The following is a 19,491-nucleotide window of genomic DNA, read 5'->3' on the forward strand; positions in this document are numbered from 1 at the left end:
ACCAGCAGATGTTATTGGTTTTTATTCAAGACACCGGTACTATTGATTATGTACACCTGGTTGTTACGTAATACTATAGGGAGTATTATTATTTGCCTATGCCGATTTATTGAGAATGACAAAATTTCGCGTGACTTGTTTTCATAGAGCTCCCGGGCCACTAGTCAAGCGGGCAACCCCTAGATGTAAATGAGGATGATGTTTTACGCCCACGTGGGTGTTACGTAATACTTTAGGAGATGTTTGTCTTCAAGGCGTTTTTTTTCTCCGAGATTTTTCTTCGAGATTTCACTTATTTCAAGATATTTTTCTTCCAGGTTTTCCTCTTCAATATTTTGTTCTTCGAGACTTGTTATGATAGAGCTTAAGAAAGACATGCTTTGATTCGAGGGGCCTTTATAAGCTATCATCAATATTTTCGTCCCGTGGAGGAGTAAAACGTAAGACCAGAGATTTCCTCAACAGAATGGTGCATTAGACAACTAAGCCAACAAGTAATTGATGTTATCATGTTCCAGACAATAGATTCTATGAAATAGGCAATGAATAGATCTTAATGACGTATTACCCATTTCTCCACAATCTAGGAATCGCGTGTCTCTTGCCCTCGGAAATAGTTCGCATGGAAGGGAAAAATCGATTACTGGACACGAGTTTAGGGATATTGTTATTTGACATTTGACACACACGTGGAGGTACACCATAGTTATGTAAGTGCTTGGATCGATAGCCTCACTTATGCTTTTCCGCGTTACTATGAGAATAATTTCAATGCAATAAACTTCTTGATCTTAATGGAAGGCTTTAGTTGAATACAAACTGCAAAAGCAAAGATTCTGGAATATTTTTTGCAGCGTCTGGATTCTTTAGGTTGACACACAACCTGTAATATACCTGTAATGTACAAATACCTGTAATATTCGGTAATGGAAGGTTTTAGTTAAATGCAAACTGCAAAAGCAAACGACAGTAGTTGGTCTATTGTATATTTTCGATCAACAATAATTGTTCACTGGAAGGATAAATGGTCTTAGTTACATGCAAACTGCAGAAGCCAAGATTCTGGAAAATTGTACAATTTTTGGATTCTGTGAATTGATTTAAAATCTTTTTAAAGCTAAAAAATAACTCTGTCATTTGACAATGAAAACTGCAAAAACAAAGATATATTTAGTTACATGTAAACTGAAAAAACGAAGATGTTGGGCAAAGTCGCCGCGTTTTTTTAAAGTGCAGCCTTCTACTTCCTTGCATTCAAAATGGTTCATATGCTCGTTGATTCACATAAAATTGTTTTAACAGCTAGAAAAAAATGTTGTTTGTGTGGAAATTTCATTCATATTCGTCCCGTTTTCTTAATGATTTGGCCTTTTTCTTACATGCATTCAAAAATGGTTCGTACATTCTTTTTTTCGCATGGGACTTTCCATTTCGTTGTTAAATCGTGATACACCATGGCAATTCACGCTAGCATAGCCCAATGTGGCTGCTCGGTGGTACCTTGTAGCACTCGTCATGATCACTTAAGTGTCTTCTGGTATTTGAATATCCTGAAAGATGTTTTTATTTGAACACTGAAAACTTACCATTTTATTATAAGATCGTAATACTCCATGTCAATTCCTGGCCTTTGGCACTCTCTGGCTGGCTCATGGCACCCTCCGACACACATTATCCTTCTTAAAAAATTTTCAGACATTTTCTTAATAAAAATGATGTTTTGACTCCATTGGTTTTTGGAAGCGTTGATTTGCATATTGTCTTCGATTTTCAAGCATCAACACACTTCACGCCCTACTGTGCCAATATTTGGGTGTCCTGTGGCAAAAAATATCCTTCCTAAGGCATTTTCAGCCATTTCAAACAGTTCGCTGTAACGAACTGTAGTAAGGAGCGACCCGGCTCAATAGTGAACGAAACTCTAAAAAACGGAATTTTGATGCTAAAATGTACATCAAAAGAATCCAATTTTCATGCTGATTTTAAATATATAAGTTTCATCAAATTTAGTCTTTGTCAACAAAAGTTACCAGCCTGAGAAAATTTGCCTTATTTTGGAAAATAGGGGGAAACTCCCCCTAAAAGTCTTAGAATCTTAACGAAAATCACACCATCGCATTCGGTGTGTCAGAGAACCTTCTTGTAGAATTTTCAAGCTCCTATCTACAAAAATGTGGAATTTCGTATTTTTTGCCAGAAGACAAATCACGGGTGCGTGTTTATTTGTTTTTTTTTTTTTTTTTTTTTTTCCCAGGAATCATCGTATCGACCAAGTGGTCCTAGAATGTCGCAAGAGGGCTGATTATAACGAAAATGAAAAGTTCTAGTGCCCTTTTTAAATGACCAAAAAAATTGGAGGGCACCTAGGCCACCGCCCACGCTCAATTTTTCCCCAAAATCAACGGATCAAATTTTAAGATAGCCATTTTGTTCCGCATAGTCAAAAACCATAATAACCATGTCTTTGGGAATGACTTACTCCCCCCACAGTCCTTGGGGGAGGGGCAGCAAGTTACAAATTTCGACCAGTATTTACATATAATAATGGTTATTGGGAAGTGTACAGACGTTTTCAGGGGATTTTGTTTTGTTTTGGGGATGGGGTTGACGAGAGGGGGCTAAGTGGGAGGATCTTTCCTTGGAGAAATATGTCATGGGGGAAGAGAAATTCAATGAAAAGGGCGCGGGATTTTCTAAAATTACTATAAAAAACAATGAAAAAATAAACATGGAAAAGTTTTTTCAATTGAAAGTAAGGAGTAGCATTGAAACTTAAGACGAACAGAGATTATTACGCATATGAGGGGTTCTAAAAATACTTTAGCATAAAGAGCGATGTATTTAGGAGGAGATAAATACCTCGCTCTTTATGCTATAGTATTTTTAGTAATTTCAACTATTTATTCTGTGGCCTTTCTGATTCAGGGGTCATTCTTAAAGAATTGGGACAAAACTTACGATTTAGTGTAAAGAGCGAGGTATTAATGGAGGTACAAACCCCCTCATATACATAATAAAAATTTAAGAATATAAAAGTTTGTTACGTAAGTTAATTTTTAAGTTACGTATTCTTCTTTACTAATAAAAACACTCGTTAAAAATTAAAATTTATAGTAGCCTTTTTATGTAACCAAAAAATTGTAGGGCAACTAGGCCTCTTACCCTACCCCTTATTTTTCAAAATCATCTGATCAAAACTAAGAGAAAGCCATTTAGCCAAAAAATGAATTGATATGCAAATTTTATTTTAATAATTTATATGTGGAGAGCCAAAATCAAACATGCATTAATTCATAAACGTTCAGAAATCACATAAAAAAACTAGTTTTTTTAACTGAAAGTAAGGAGCGATATTAAAACTTAAAACGAACAGAAATTACTCCGTATATGAAATGGGCTGTCCCCTCCGTACTCCTTCGCTCTTTACGCTAAATTTTGACTCTTTGCCACAATTCTGCTTCTTAAAACAATTAAAAGCTTTAGTGTAAAGAGCGAGGGATTGCGGAGGGGACAACCCATTTCATATACGGAGTAACTTATGTTCGTTTTAAGTTTTAATGTTGCTCCTTACTTTCAGTTAAAAAAACTAGTTTTTTTTGTTATGTAATTCCTACAAAAATAACCGCATAAACTAAAATGGATCATTGTTTTAATTTGAAAAGCAGGACTTTTCATTGCTTGGTTATATCGTGATACTCCATGGCATTTCATGCCCCCTTCTCCCTATTTCCAGTGATTTAATAGAACAATCCCTTTTATTTTTAAAAAAAGCATAGACTTAAGGTATTATTTGTTCAATAAGCCTTTTCCTTATTCCTTCCTACTAATTTTTTTTTATATTTTCCCCTGTAAAATTAAAACCTTTTTAAAACACATACATAAAAACTCACGGAGACACACGAACACACAAAGACAGACACAGAGACAAAAACACACACAAACACACAGAGTCAGACATACAAACACAGAAAAAGAGACAAAAACTCAAACACAAACACACAGAGTCTGACACAGGAACACAAAGAAAGATACTGAGACAAAAAACGCACTCACACACAAAGAGTCAGACACATAGGCACACCGAAAGAAAGACACAAACATGCACGAATACACCGAGTTAGACACATAGGGACATAGAAAGAGAGAGAGATACACAAACACAAACACACAAAGTCAGACAATTGAACATACATAGACAGAAGCAAAGATAAAAACACGAACAAATACAAAGAGTCAGACATATAGGCACAGAGAGAGAGAAAGAGATAGAGAGAGAGAGAGAGAAAATCACACATAAACACAGAGTCATACACACGACACATAAAGAAAGACTCTGAGATAAAAGCAAACATAAACACACTGAACAAGACACAGAGGCACAGAGAATGAGAAAGAAAGAAAGAGAGAGAGAGAGAGAGAGAATACACGAACAAACACACAGAGTCAGTCGTAAGAACACGCAAAGACAGACACAGAGAGAAAAACAAACACAGGAACAGAGAAAGAGACACGAACAAACAAAGACAGACCCAGACTGGAAAACAAGTCAGACACACAAAAAACAGAGAGAGTGACAAAAACATTCTCATAAGAAAAAATAGTTAGAAACATAAACACACAAAGGCAGACACAGAGATAACAACAAGTGCAAACACACAGAGTTAGACAAATGGTGCAGAGAGAGATAAAACTATACTCAAACAAACACATCAAGTTAGATACAAGAACACACAAAGACAGACGCAAAGACAAAAATGCACTCAAACAAAAATTCAGACACACAGGCACAAGGGAAAAAGACAAAAACACACACGCCAAAGCACAGAGAGTCAAGCAAACGAACAAACAAAGACAGACACAGAGGGCAAAAACACAATAAAACACGAAGAGTCAAAACACAGGTACAGAGAGAGAGAGAGAGAGGAGAGAGAGAGAGAGAGAGAGGCAAAAACAAATAAACAAACACACAGAGTCAGAAACATGAACTGAAAACACTGACACAGACACGCAAACACACAGAGTCAGACCCACAGGCACAGAGAGAGAGAGAGACAAAGAGAGAGAGAGACAAAAAACACACAAAAAGTACACAATTTCAGACAAAAGGATGCAAAAAAACATACAGAGGCAAAAACACACACCGAGTCAGACAGACAAACGCACAAATACAGACACTTGACAAAAACAAAAACAAACACAAAGAGTCCGACACACAAGCATACAGAGAGAGAAAGAGAAAAAATAAATACACACAAATACATAGAGTCAGACAAACGAACACACAGAGATAGATACAGAGACAAAAACAAACAAACAAACACACAGAGTCAGACGCATAGGTACAGAGAGAGAGACAAAAACAAACGCACAGACACACGAACTCACAAAGACAGAACCAGAGACAAAAATACAAACAAACACATAGAGTAAGACACAAAGGCACAGAGAGGGAAAAAGGGAAAGAGAGGGATAGAGGCAAAAAACAGACATACTCAAACACAAAGAGTTAGAAACATGTACGAATAAAGAAAAAAATGAGACAAAAATACACACAAACACACATAGTCAGACAAACAGGAAAAGAGAGAGAGGCATAAATATACACGCAGTGTCAGACACACAGAGACAGAAAAAGAGACAAAAACCCACACAGAGACAAAGAGTCAGACACACAGACACAGAAGGAGAGCGACATTTAGACGAAAACACACAAACACAAAGAGTTATAAACATAGGCACAGAGAAAAAGAGAGATATAAAGAGGGAGAGAGAGAGAGAGAGAGAGAGAGAGAGAGAGAGAGAGAGAGAGAGCGAGAAACACACACACACACCAACACACAGAGTCAGACACACAAAGACAGACACAGACACAATTGCCATCTACAGAGACAATGAAATGACTACCTGATTCAACTTGACCAGTAAAATTATGACCTACCACAGTACGGGTACCTAAAGCCAACCTACAACTAACTCTGGATATGTCAAACTCTCACAGCTGGGTACCTGCAGCCTACTTTCAGCTGCCCCCAGATACCCATAGCAAAACTGCCGCATCCCGGTTACCTTAAACCAGCCTAGAACTCCCCGGGGTACCTACAGCCACCCTTCAGCTGCCTCAGGCACCTTCAGCCATCCTGTCGCAGCTGAGGTACCCTTAAAAACCTAATTTTTACTTAAGGTTGCAAAATGTTAACTGATTTACGCTAGGTTTGTTTGGGTTCAGCAAACTTGCCTAAAGCTTGCTGAACCCAAACGAACCTAGCTTAAACGAGCTAATACTATCTCTCTGTCTGTCTTTGTAGGTTCGTTTGTCTGACTATATGTGTTTGTGTGTTTTTTTTCTCTGTACCTATGTGTCTGACTTCGTGTGTTTGTGTATGTTTTTTGTGTCTGCGTTTCCCTTTCTGCATTTGTATGTCTGACTCTTTGTGTATGTGTATGCGTGTCTCTCTCTCTCTCTCTCTCTCTCTCTCTCTCCTCTCTCTCTCCCTCTCTCCCTCTTTGTTCCCGTGTTTCTGACACTTTGTGTTTGTATGTATTTTCCTCTTTGGGTCCTTCTTTGTGGTTTCGTGTTTCTGACTCTGTGTGTTCGTATTTTTGTCGCTCTCCTTGTGGCTGTGTTTCTGACTCTGTTTGTTTGTGTATGTTTTGTCTCTGTGTTTGACAATGTGTGATCGTGTTTCTGACTCTGTGTGCTTATGAGTGAGTTTTTTCACTCTTTCTCTCTCTCTCTCTCTATCTCTCTGTCTCTGTCTCTCTTTCTCTCTCTCTCTCTTTCTCTCTCTCTCTCTCTCCCTCTCTCTCTCTCTCTCTCTCCCCCTCTCTCTCTCTCTCTCTCTCTCTCTCTCTCTCTCTCTCTCTCTCTCTCTCCCTCTCTCTATCTCTCTCTCTCTCTCTTTGTGCCAGTGATTTCGACTCATTTTTTCGCGCATGTTTTTGTCTCTGTGTTTGACTTTGTGTGTTCGTGTTTCTGACTCTCTGTGCTTACGTGTGAGTTTTTTCACTCTCTCTCTCTCTGTCTCCCCCCTCTCTCTCTCCCTCTCTCTCCCTCTCTCTCTCTGTCTTTCCCCCTCTCTCCCTGTCCCTCTCTCTCTCTCTCTATCTGTTTCTCTCTCTCTCTGTCTGTGGTGTCTCTCTCTCTCTCTCTCTCTCTCTCTCTCTCTCTCTCTCTCTCTCTCTTTCTCTGTGCCCGTTTTTCTGACTCTGTGTGTTTGTGTGTATTTTCGTCTTTGGGTCCTTCTTTGTGCTTTCGCGTTTCTGACTCTGTGTGTTTGTATTTTTGTCGCTCTCCTTGTGGCTATGTTTCTGACTCTTTTGTTTGCGCATGTTTTTGTCTCTGTGTTTGACTTTGTGTGTTCGTGTTTCTGACTCTGTGTGCTTACGTGTGAGTTTTTTCACTCACTCTCTCTCTCTTTTTCTCTCTCTCTCTCTCTCTCTCTCTCTCTCTTTCTTTCTCTCTCTCTCTATCTCTTTCTCTTTCTCTCTCTCTCTCGTTTGCATGTAACTAAGGACTTTCATTATAGAACAATAGAACATATTTCTTAGTTTGAAAAGGATTTTAAATCAATTAAAAGAATCAAAAGACTGTGCAAATGTCCCAGAATCTTTGCTTTGCAGTTTGCATGTAATTACAACCATTTATCCTTCCAATGCACAATTAATATTGGTCCGAAACATACAATAGACCAACTATTGTCGTTTTCTTTTTCAGCTTGCATGTAAATCAAAACCTTCCATTATCGAATAATACAGGTATTTTCATCTTGAAAAGGAATTTTTGCTATCGCACAGAATCCAGAAACTGCACAAATGTTCCAGAATCTTTGCTTTTGTAGTTCGCATTTAATTGAAGCTTTCATTAAGATCAAGAAACTTATTACATAAAATCTATTCCCATGGTAATGCAAAACAGCATAAGTGAGGTTAAAAATACAGGCAATTAAATAACTGTTGTTTAACATCCAGGTTTTTTTCAAATGTAAAACAATAATATCGCCTAATTCTAGTTCCAGCAATACATTTCCTCTTCCATAAGAATTATGCCGAGGATAGAATAAACACAATTCATATCTTACGGAGAATGGGGAATATATCAAGAAGATCAAGAAGCCTATTTCCTAGAATATATTTCCTTGAACCTAATAACATTAATCGCTTGTTGTTTCGTTGTCTAAAGCACTATATCGTTGGGGAAATCTCTGGGGTTTTGTTCGTTCCCTAAATTGGACAAAATTATTTGATGACGGATTATAAAGGTCCACCGAACCAAAGCATATCTTGCGTAAGCTCTATTTTAACAAGTCTCGAAGAAAAATTCAAAAGAAAATAAAATATGAAAGAAAAAATCTTAAACAAAATAATCCTGAAGAAAAAATCCAAGAAAAAATCTACAAGAAAAAAGACTCGAACAAAAAAATCTCGAAAAAAAATCTTGAAAAAAAAGAAATCTCGAAGAAAAACAACGCCTTGAAGAAAAAAAATTCTGAAAGAAAAAAATATTAGGTAAAACAAAGTATTACGTAACACCCACGTGTACTCAACTCATGATCCTCAGCTACATCCATGGGTGTCCCGCTTGACTAACATCCCGTGAGCACTATCAAAACGATTGAAGCGAAATTACGTCACCTTCAACAAATTGGCAAAGGTAAATAATAACACTCTCTATAGTATTACGTAACAACCAGGTGTACATATTTAAGAATACCGGTGTCTTGAAGAAAAACCAATAGCATCTGCCGGTTACTAGGGTCTGATCAGACCTGTTCGCTAGGGCCTGATCAAATTCGTTATGGCCCTGCTACTTATCTGGTTCTTTTTGGTTTCTGGACAACAACATTTATGGGGAGAATTTTAAGCCCCTACAGTAGGATTTTCTTAATTTTGTTTTTGTTAGGAAGGGGGATAGATGCTACTAATGGCAGTATTTTAATGTCAAAACACCCTAACACTCATTGAACCTTCAGGTAAGTACAGAATTAGATCTAAAAAGAGGGTGGGTTGGAGGTAGAAATTGATATTTAATTACTCTCTAATATTTTTAGTCCACACTGTCACTCTGATAGTAAAGAGTAAAATCAAACCCCAAAATGAGCTGAATATATTCAATAAAGGAGGAAGGCTATTTCTTGCTCATCTCCAACCTTCAACTCATGGTTGTAGGAGCCTGAGAGTATGCTCAAACGATTGAAAATTGAGTGTCTGAGCTCATTTTTATAATTCGAAGGTAATTGGAGACCAATCAGCCTCTGTTCTAAAAATGTTTTCGATTTCCAGTCCTTCTGTTGCGTCTTAGGACATCTGATCGACATTTTGAGGCACTCTGTTTTGTACCTTCTCTATGGCTGCTCAGTTTGCGTGTGGGGGAGTTTTTCATTGAGAAATTTTCCGGGTGAGGGGGAATCTTGATTCAAATGAAAGCCAGCATGAAGACCAAGGACCCTGTCTTTATTCAGGCTCTTTTCAAAGTGAAATTGGCAAAATGAAAACATCTGTTTATTTACTGGATTTGAATTTTACTGAAAAAAGTCACTTCAAGCACAGCCAAAGTGCCTTATGAGGATCAAAAAGCACCTTTTGAGAATGGACCTGTTATAAAAGATTTAAAAGCATGGGCAACATTGCCTAAAAAGGCTAGTATGTTCAAACAAAATACGATTATATTTAAGGTTGTAAAACAAACTGTATAAATCCTGTTAAATTTTTTTGTGCCTCAAACCAATAAATCAGCTAAGGAATTTCATTTTCAAAATATTAGGGGTGAGGGGAGGACATTTTTGTCAAAATGCTTTAAGAAATCCGTTGTAAAATACTTGGAAGATTTTTTTGTATATTTCCCTTTTAATTAGTGGAAACAGGTAGGGTTTGAACTAAGACCCTTGCATGAACGTGACAATTATTTGATTATGCTTCGATTCTTTTAATTTCTGTTTTGGTTGAGTTATTGAAACATAGTCTCAATTCTCGCTCATATACCAATTTACCTTCCGAATGTTTGAATTTATGATAATTGAGAAGCCAAGTTAGTTGAAGTTACCGCATCTTTAAGGTTTTTGTTAGAGTGTTTGATCAAAATCCTTTGACATTTTGCACGGAATTAAGATGAATGAATGTCCGAAAAAACTTTAGACAAACATATTTGTTCAAATAAGGAAATGAAACGTTTGAAGTAAACGCATAAAGATATATAAAATATACTATAAAGCAGCGTAACAATCAAACAGTTCGTGGTAACGAACTGTTGTAAGAAGCGACCCGGCTCACTAGAAACCAAAACTAAAAAAAAATGGAATTTTGATACCAATAGCTACATCAAAAGAATCGCATTATAATCCTGATTTTAAATATATAAGTTTAATCAAGTTTAGTTTTACACATCAAAAGTTACGAGCCTGAGAAAATTTGCGTTATTTTAGGAAATAGGGGAAACACCCCCTAAAAGTCATAGAATCTTAACGAAAATCTCACCATCAGATTCAGGGTATCAGATAACCCTAATGTAGAAGTTTCAAGCTCCTATCTACAAAAATGTGGAATTTTGTATTTTTTGCCATAAGGCAGATCACGGATGCGTATTTATTTGTTTGTTTTTGTGGTTTTTTTTTCCCCAGGGGTGATCGTATCGACCATGTTATCCTAGAATGTTGCGAGAGGGCTCATTCTAACGGAAATGAAAAGTTCTAGTGCCCTTTTTAAGTGACCAAAAAATTGGAGGGCACCTAGGCCCCCTCCCACGCTAATTATTTTCCCAAAGTCAACAGATCAAAATTCTGAGATAGCCATTTTATTCAGTGTAGTCGAAAAACCTTATAACTATGTCTTTGGAGACGACTTACTCCTCCACAGTCTGCTTCCTCATCAACGCCCCGCTCTTTACGCTAAAGTTTCTTACTGTTTTAAAAAGAAGAGTTGAGAGAAGGAGTCAAACTTTAGCGTAAAGAACGGGGCGTTGGTGAGGAAGCAGCCCCTTTCATATACGAAGTAATTTCTGTTCGTTTTAAGTTTTAATGTCGCTCCTTACTTTCAGTTGAAAAAACTTTTTTTTATTTAATATGTAATAATGGGGACTATATGCCAAAGATAAGCTTTTAGAAATACTCAAGTATCGTATCCTTAACTAGTGAACAGCAGCTTTAAACCTGACGGAAAGCAGTGTCATTCAAAGAGAGGAGACCAGGGCAGCTACCCCAGCCACCTTGAATGGGGGTGGGGAGGAGGTTGTCGTGGCTGGGGGCCACAGCTTGGGGCTTGTCAAATTTGATCAGATTTTTCATCATGATTCAGCTTTTTTGGATTATTTTAGTGTGGAAGGGGTGCTGCAATTAATTTTTCCTCAGGAGCAGTACCTTAGGAACGGCTCTGATGGAAAGCCTACCTAGGTTCTGTTTGTCATTTTTTATTGATGAAGGTCTGCTGCAGGTAGTGGATAAAATGGCTGAAACGGCAGCGTTGTCGTAAGATATTGCAAAATATTTCATTGCTGACTCGATTGACTAAGTTTGACACTGATATTTCTCCTCAGACATGAATAAATTAAGGATTTTATTGCTTGTGCATCATGTGCTTTCAGAGCCCATGTCTCACAGTCACAGAGAAATATGTACCATAGGAGAGCTTGGTTTCTCTTTGGAACTTTTTCTTGGTTCCACAGAATAATTTGGGTAAAAAAAAGGGTTTCATTTGCTAAAGTAACTTCCAACTGGATCCAATTAATTCTGAAAAGGAGTGAAGCCTCTTAATTTCAGATAAGCCCATAGAAGAAAACTGTTCAACCTATATTTTTAAGGGGGGAGGAGGGGAAGTCCTGGGATGTTTTGGGAAACGTTATGGCTTTGGTAAGGAAAGAATTTAGGGTCAGAATAATAAGGGAGTATCGTTCGCCTTTTGGTGTAGTTCTGTTCGGTGAACCGAAGATTGTGGTTTGCTTTGAAACTCAGGAAGATTATCATTGTTCTGATCATTATTCATTCGACAAACAATTAAAAAAGGAGACAATATACATTCTTGTGCAACGCCAAATTCAATACTGTACCCAAGATTTAAAGCTCAGAACAAGAAATCCAAAGATTATTAAAGAATTCCAGTGACTTGTAGCCCTGGTAAGCCAGATTCCTCATAAATTTGAAAGATTGTTATTTTAAAGTAGCTTCAGGTGGTTATTTTTACCAAAAAAAAAATAGATAAGATCAATGCTTTGGAAATTTAAGCTATGAAGTTCAAACTCTATTCTTTCAAGAAAGGTCATGATACCCTGGACGAAATTAATTTTAAGAAGACGATGCTGGCTACTGAATGTGGACCAATACATCAGTTTTTGTGATTTTTTTCCTTATGATCGGCGTTCAATAGCCTTATAGCGATAAGCAAAATAAGTTTTAAACCTCTCTCTGATATGGAAATTGTGAAATAGAAGAAATGTCAGAGGTGTGCCTAATTTTAAGCAGTCTAAAAGAAGAATAAAAATATTTTTTAAAAAGGCTGCCGGATAGTATTACCATGGAACATAACATAACTGCCCTGTGTCCAAAAGCAAACTTCTTAGGCATTAAGTACCTTTTAATAGATAGATAGATAGATAGATAGATAGAAAAGTGTATTTTAAAACCAAATATACAGCCATGAACACAGTACAGTAACATAAACGATAGACACAAATAAAATAAACTTTGATCAGCGATCATCATAAAATGCTTAAATGAAATAATGCATTAACCTAATACTCGTAATTAATACTTGAAAAAAGGTCATTGAAAAGAACGCTTAACACTCAGAAAAAGACATAAATAAAACATTACATATACTTTATACTGAGATTTTTTTATTTTATTTATTTATTATTTTCTTTTTATTTAACAAAATTTCCAGATACCTCGCTACTCTACAAGCAAACTGAGGCGACGCACTACTTAAGAAACCTGGAAGTATCAACTTAATATTCCCAAATATCCCTTCCCTTATCGTAGAGAGCCCCTTGAACCGGCTTAAGCAATGCACTAAATAATCCTCTTTAACTCTGCAAGGCGGGCGAGTATATCTGTCTTCATTGGAACATTTTTCTTTAGAATGTTTCATAAATCTGGCACTAGTTGGCAGGCAGTTAGCCTTGAGCTGCATCCACAATGTCAAATATCTAGCTGGTAAGCTCAGCTTAAAGTAGAACTCTTGCCCATAAACCACCTTAACTTTCTTATAAAACTTTAATATTTCTGATTTTTTTATCTCCTCACTCCATTTGATTCTCATGAATCACTTGATTCTCTAGAACTACTTAATCTCATTCTCCCACTTTGCATTTAAATCCGTGGGTCCTCTACCTTCATTCCGAACAAAGGAAAACCTTGTTTTGTCTAAAATGTCTTTTATTTTTAGTGACCATGATCTTTTTTTTTCCCTGCGAGAGTAAATCTTCATAAGCTGACGTAAGTAACCTGTCACCCGGTAACTGAACGACTTTCAACCAAAATTTAATCATTGAGACTAGTTTGTACTTTATTAGTGACCATATACCTAGATCGCCCATTAAAAACTGGGAACGAGTCGTTCTATGCAGCCCAAACAATCTCTTAAAAGTACCCTAATTAAATACTCTCTATCTGAACCGCTCTCTCAAGCTTCCAAATCTCTGTTCCATAATGTAGAATGCGCATTATTCTCGATAAAAAGACCCTTTTATATAACGACAAATTTTTTATTCCCATGATATTATTTCGGAAAATTGTAAACATTGCTGCTCTTCCCCGGTTTAACGTTTCCTTTATATGAGAATTTCATCTTCCATTACTTTGAAAAATATATCTAAGATTCTTAATTTTATCCTCAACTTCCCCCTTAAACCAAAATATACTTTCACATTTGTCATTCCTCTTGTTAAATATAATCACTTTTGATTTCTAAACATTTATCTGCAGGTACTTCATCTTTAGGTAATCAACTGTTAAATCCAGGAGGTTCTGTAAATTATTTACCGAATTTGCCACTAGAGCAATGTCATCCGCAAACAACAACACTGAGGAGTTTTTATTACCTAATCTCACTGTTGGAGCCCATTTGTTTTTGCTAAAAATTCAACAATATAATTGATAAAAAGACCAAAAAGTCGAGGTGACAAGGCGCTTCCCTGCTTTACTCCTTTCTTAATAGGCCTCGAAATACCCGACCCACATACTCTGACTATTGCACTAGTTTCAAAATACATATTTACAACCAAACGAATGAAACAAGAAGGTAGTCCCACATCATATAGGCTTATTTTTATGCAGAACCCCATTGACATTATCAAACGCTTTTTTAAAATCCAAAAATGCAACATATAACTTATTTTTTCCTGATCCACACTTTACAATTAATCCACTTAAAATAAACACTCTATCCGTAGTACTATAACCTTTTCTAAAATCTCCCTGTTCTTTTTCTATAACTCCAAAACCCTCTAGCCAATCATTTAACCAGCTATCTAAAATTTTCTCTAAGATTTTGCTAAATATAGGAGCTAAGGCTATCAGCCTATAACTCTCATGATCCCTGGGACTCCCCCCTTTAAATATAGGTACCATTAACGATGTTCTCCATGTAGAAGGCCATACTCAATCACTAATAATTCTATTAAATATGTAAACTAACACAGGTAATATCACATTAAGTGACCTCTTTATCGAAATTGCTGGTATTCCATCTATTCCTGGTCCAAACCTTCCTTTCATATTCCTGAAAACTTTCCTAATTTCTTCTGACGAAACTTCTCTTACCAAATCATAATCCTTCTCTCTCACAGGGAACAAAACATTATCGCTCCAATTTTCAATATTTAATTCTATACATTCCCCTTCTACACTCTCTAAATAACTTGACCAATTATCGGCCGCTGGGATATCTGATAGGGCCTTTGTTTATTATCATTTGATTTCATTTTCACCAGAAATCTTTTGTTTTACCTAGATTTAAAGCTTGCTCAAGCTCCTTCTGTTCTTCTTTAAGCTTCTGCCACTTTTTTCTTTTTATCAACCTTTTATATTCTGGTTCAATTGGACTGGTTTTGAACAATGGATTTTTTTTTTACTTCAAAACCATATCTCTTAGAGAAACCAATAAAATAATTCTTTAAACGTTGGTCCCAGTATCACAAATTGGGGTTTTGGGGATCGTCTCAATTTTTTCAATTTAATGGCTCTTGCATCTTTCATTGAGGAAACCCATGTAAAGTTGATATGAAGGCAGGTCTTTAACTACGAGTAAAATTGCTTCGAACAGTTAGAAATATTTTCCGAAGACATCATTATGTATCAGTTTTTCTTGTCACTCTGATAGTAGCTTTTCTCTAACCTCAAAAGAAAAAAAACGTTTAAGCTGTATGGTTATAGCTACTTGGTAAGGTATGAAATAACTTTAACTATTTGGTCTGGTTGTCTACTCTAATTTAAAAACAAGTAATAATAGTATTTCAAAAATTTTATATTTGAATGTATTGTAGAACAGCACTTAGAAACTGGAGTACACTAGTATCCACAGAATATGAGCATCTTCAAATTTGGAAGAGACAGAGTATGGCTCATGGAATCATCCAGGTACGATGGAGTTGGCGGCGGCCTGCAAAATAAACAGCTACTAAAAAGACTTTACTGAAAAAAAAAATCTTTTTGCTTTTATACCATTCCTAAGTCAAATACTATTAAAATTTTAAGGAATAAATATCAGCATATGTATATTAAACTGACAATGCACATTCATTTGTATTTGTTTTTCAGTAAAATACAAATTATGTTCTGACCTTGGGAAGGAATAGTGGTTTCGAGCCCTACTCGTGTCAATTTCTGCTCGTTTTGAGTTTGACTCGATTACTTATAATAATTTCTGTTCGTTTTGGATTTATTTTTGGGTTTCATATTTTCTGTTCGTTTTGGGTTGGGTTGATGCTTATTTGTGGTAGTTTTACGTTCGGTAGATTGTTTGATTCTCATTTTTTCTCATTTTTTGTTTAATAGAGTTCTTTACTTCTCTTTGAAGAACTTATTTTGGGAAACAAGTTTTTTTTTTCAATTATTACTATTAGAGCACACAGGCTCCTGGTCTATGACCTTACAATATTTATGGGAAGGTAAAGCAAATCACTCTTGACAATGCAGTATCAGCCTAACTTATTGCGTGAGTAATTGCTTAACATGTTCAGTAAATCAGTCTTCTCATTTTCGACAAAGCCCCCATTAACTTTGTAAAAATGAAATATTTAATGAAAAAGACTTGCTCTCAAAGACATTTGTTGGGCTCTTTATAAGAGATTCAGAAGGCCTGACCTACGGTGGGGCCAGCTCATAAATCCTAGACCAAGCAGACTGAAGTACTTACTATTTTAATCATGCACCAACTTGTACAGAAGAAACTGGTCGGCGTTGCTATGGTTGCGGCGTTTAGTTTATGGTCTAAGATCTGATTGACTATAGGTAATTTTATGGGATAAATACTAAGCCAAGTCAATTTTTCATTCCACAATACCTTATATCTGGCCAAGATATGATGTATTATTTCATGTTATAAAAAAAGAGGTTTTCTGTAATTAGTAAGAAGCTATCATCCTTCACTCCTTATATTCAGGCATACTGGAAAAAATGGAGGTCAGAGATAAATTTTTACATTCTGCCTCCCCAGACCACCTCCTATGTTTACCAGAATGCTCACAGAAATTTACAAATTTTTGGTGTGAAAATGTGCTTTTCGCAGCATTACCCTCCCCCTTTAGCAATGACCCACCAACTCACCCCCATAATAGCTGGTAGAAAATTATAACTCTGAGAAGAATTTTTTCAAACATAATCTGATTAATTTGGTTAAATCGAGCTTTAAAATAAGTGTCTGCATTAACCGTTTATTTTGCACAAACAGTGACTCTACTTGACTCTTCGGGATCAAATCGCCGTTCACGTGGCTTTACTCCTCCTGAAACTGGGAAGCTCAGCAAAAGGTTTTTCAGTAATTTTATATCAATAGGCTGTCTCAGAATTTTCAGTCGACAACAACCTAACCATCGTTTAGTCAAACTTGTCGTTCGGGGGTTAAAATGAGAAAACACCCTTTACTGTGCCAAAATGTTTTTGGCTACTTAAAAAGTGCACGATACGTATTAATTTCCAATTGAATGCGCTGTCTTGCAATTTCCTATGACGGTAGGTTTTACCCCTGCGAAATCAAGAACAAATAAACAAATAAGAATATCTTACTTTCCCCCTCCCCCCCAAAAAAAGAATCCACATTTGTGTATATGGAAGCTTGAAACCTCCTCAATAGGGTTCTCAGACTTTTAAATACATTATGCACACATTTTAAAATTTTTTGGAGCATTGTATATGAATTTTAAAACAGTGATATTAGGATTTAAAATCATAAAAAATAAACCTCCTGGCAGCACTTGCACCTCCCTTCCCCCCAAGAAATTTCTTAACGAGGTTCATGACGCCCTGCCTTGTCTTTTCCGCCTCTGCGACGGTAGGCATGTAAATTTAACAGTTTATGCTACATAGAAAAATATTGTCAAAATGAGAGGGTAAATATTACCCCATCCCTCAGCACCAATAACAAAGGTTTGCTCCAAACAAATTCCACGGAATCAAAAGAATTGAGTTTCGATACACAGCTCCCCTCCTTGCCCAAAATCATTCTATATCAAACAGTTCGTGGTAACGAACTGTAGTAAGGAGCGACCCAGCTTAATAGTAAACAAGACTCTAAAAAACGGAATCTTGATACTAATAAATACATCAAAAGAATTGGATTTTTATGATGATTTTAGATATATAAGTTTAATCAAATTTAATTTTTCAGTTTTTTAACTGTTTTGAAAAGTAAAGTTGAGAGAAAGAGTCAAGTTTTAGTGTAAAGAACGGGACGTTGAGGAGGGAAAAGCCCCTTTAATATATGGAGTAATTTCTGTTCGTTTTAAATTTTAATGTTGCTCCTTACTTTCAGTTGAAAAACTTGTCTTTTTCATTTTATTCATCTGAAGGTCCAATGAGAGTTAGGATATTTGGACAGCACTTTTTGAGGCATTTGGTATCCCCTTCCTAGCCTACAAAATGACTCTCTGCTCCTCCTTCATTATAGGTGATACAGATGAAAATAATTACTGAATATAATCAGAGACAGCGCAAAAGTGCTGCCTAAATAATGAGCAATGTGGGTACATTGTATTATTATTATTATTGTTACTATTATTTTCTTCGTATAGAAGAAGCTGTCATAAAAAACTTCGAAAGGGGCTCATTTGATTAGAATTTGAAAGGGCCAGTGCCCTGTTAGATATTCGAAATTGACTGGATGGCAGAAATCCCCCCTCCCCGCCTATCATTTCCCCAAACACATCCAATTAAAATTTTTAGATGGCCATTTTGTTCAGCGTAGTTAAAAGACCCGGAAATTATTTCCTTGAGGATGACCAATCCCCTCCCTCAAGGCTCTCAGGACAAGGGTTGTAAATTGTGCCTTGAGGGCATAGAAGATTTTATAGAAAGGGTGGATGCATAAACTTCGAAGCGGGTTTATTGGATTGACAATCAGAAGTTCTAGCACCATTTTTAAGAGTCAGTTAGCAACCCCCTCCCCAACACGTCGTATTTTCCCGAAGCACATCTGATAAAAATTTTGGGATAGTTATTTTTTCAAAAACCTTCGAAATATCTCATACAGAACCTTTGGGGTTAACACAACCCGCATGAGTCTGGGGGCAAAGGTTGTTAGTGTGCCCTGGGGACATATAAGGTTTATATGGAGGTAGTGGTCGTTTGAACTTATGTAGAGGCTCATTTGATTGATAATGTCTAGCTGTTCCTTTTAAGAGTAAAAAAATATGGAGGGGAAGTAGCCTTCCCCCTCCCTGGCATCCTCTTTTCCCCAAATGCATTTGATCGAAAATGTAAGATAATCATTTTGTTCAAAATAGTTAAAGAGCATATAAAAATGTGTTCAGGGTGGACACAATGCCCGAGAGCCCAGGGGTAAGGGTTGTAAGTTATGACTCAGGGAATATAAGGTTTTATTGAACGGGTGGTCGCATAAACTTCTGAACGGATGGAGCCTACCTGATTGGAAAATGAAAGTTCAAGTGCCCTCTCCCCTCCGTGGGGGAGAGAATCCCAATTTGAGAAAGTTATTTGAGCATTGTTTTTTTCTGTAGGGGGAAGGAATTTTGGTACTTGTGTATCATACACCATTCACTCAAGTTTACACCGTGTAAAACTCGAGAACAAGCCGGTTTCTTTGACAAAGATAAGTGACAGATTAGATGGGAAATATATAATCTAGGGTATATATTTGCACATAAGGGGGGGGGGAGGTAAGGCATTTGTGCAGTTTGAAGTCAGAAAACAATTCTTAGTTCGTAATATACAGAATAATTTTACCTAACACATTTCGCATGCAGGACAGCTATAACTTACCCTCCTCCCCCCCTTGGGTAAATATATAGCCCAATTTTTTTCTAAACCACCGAAGAAATTAACACCGAAA

The 19,491-nt window shown here is 36.6% G+C and overlaps 1 long non-coding RNA gene across 2 annotated transcripts in view; it reads right to left on the reverse strand.

The window, feature by feature from the left end:
- Positions 1-15,442: 15,442 nt before the first annotated feature.
- The window catches only part of LOC136039459 (uncharacterized), a 33,224-nt gene continuing 29,175 nt past the window's right edge, over positions 15,443-19,491 (reverse strand). For both annotated transcript variants that reach the window (XR_010620453.1, XR_010620454.1), the window contains exon 4: positions 15,443-15,585. This is a non-coding gene — a long non-coding RNA (uncharacterized LOC136039459). The remainder of the gene's footprint in view (positions 15,586-19,491) is intronic.

The sequence above is a fragment of the Artemia franciscana genome, chromosome 19, assembly GCF_032884065.1.
Source record: "Artemia franciscana chromosome 19, ASM3288406v1, whole genome shotgun sequence".
NCBI lineage: Eukaryota > Metazoa > Arthropoda > Branchiopoda > Anostraca > Artemiidae > Artemia > Artemia franciscana.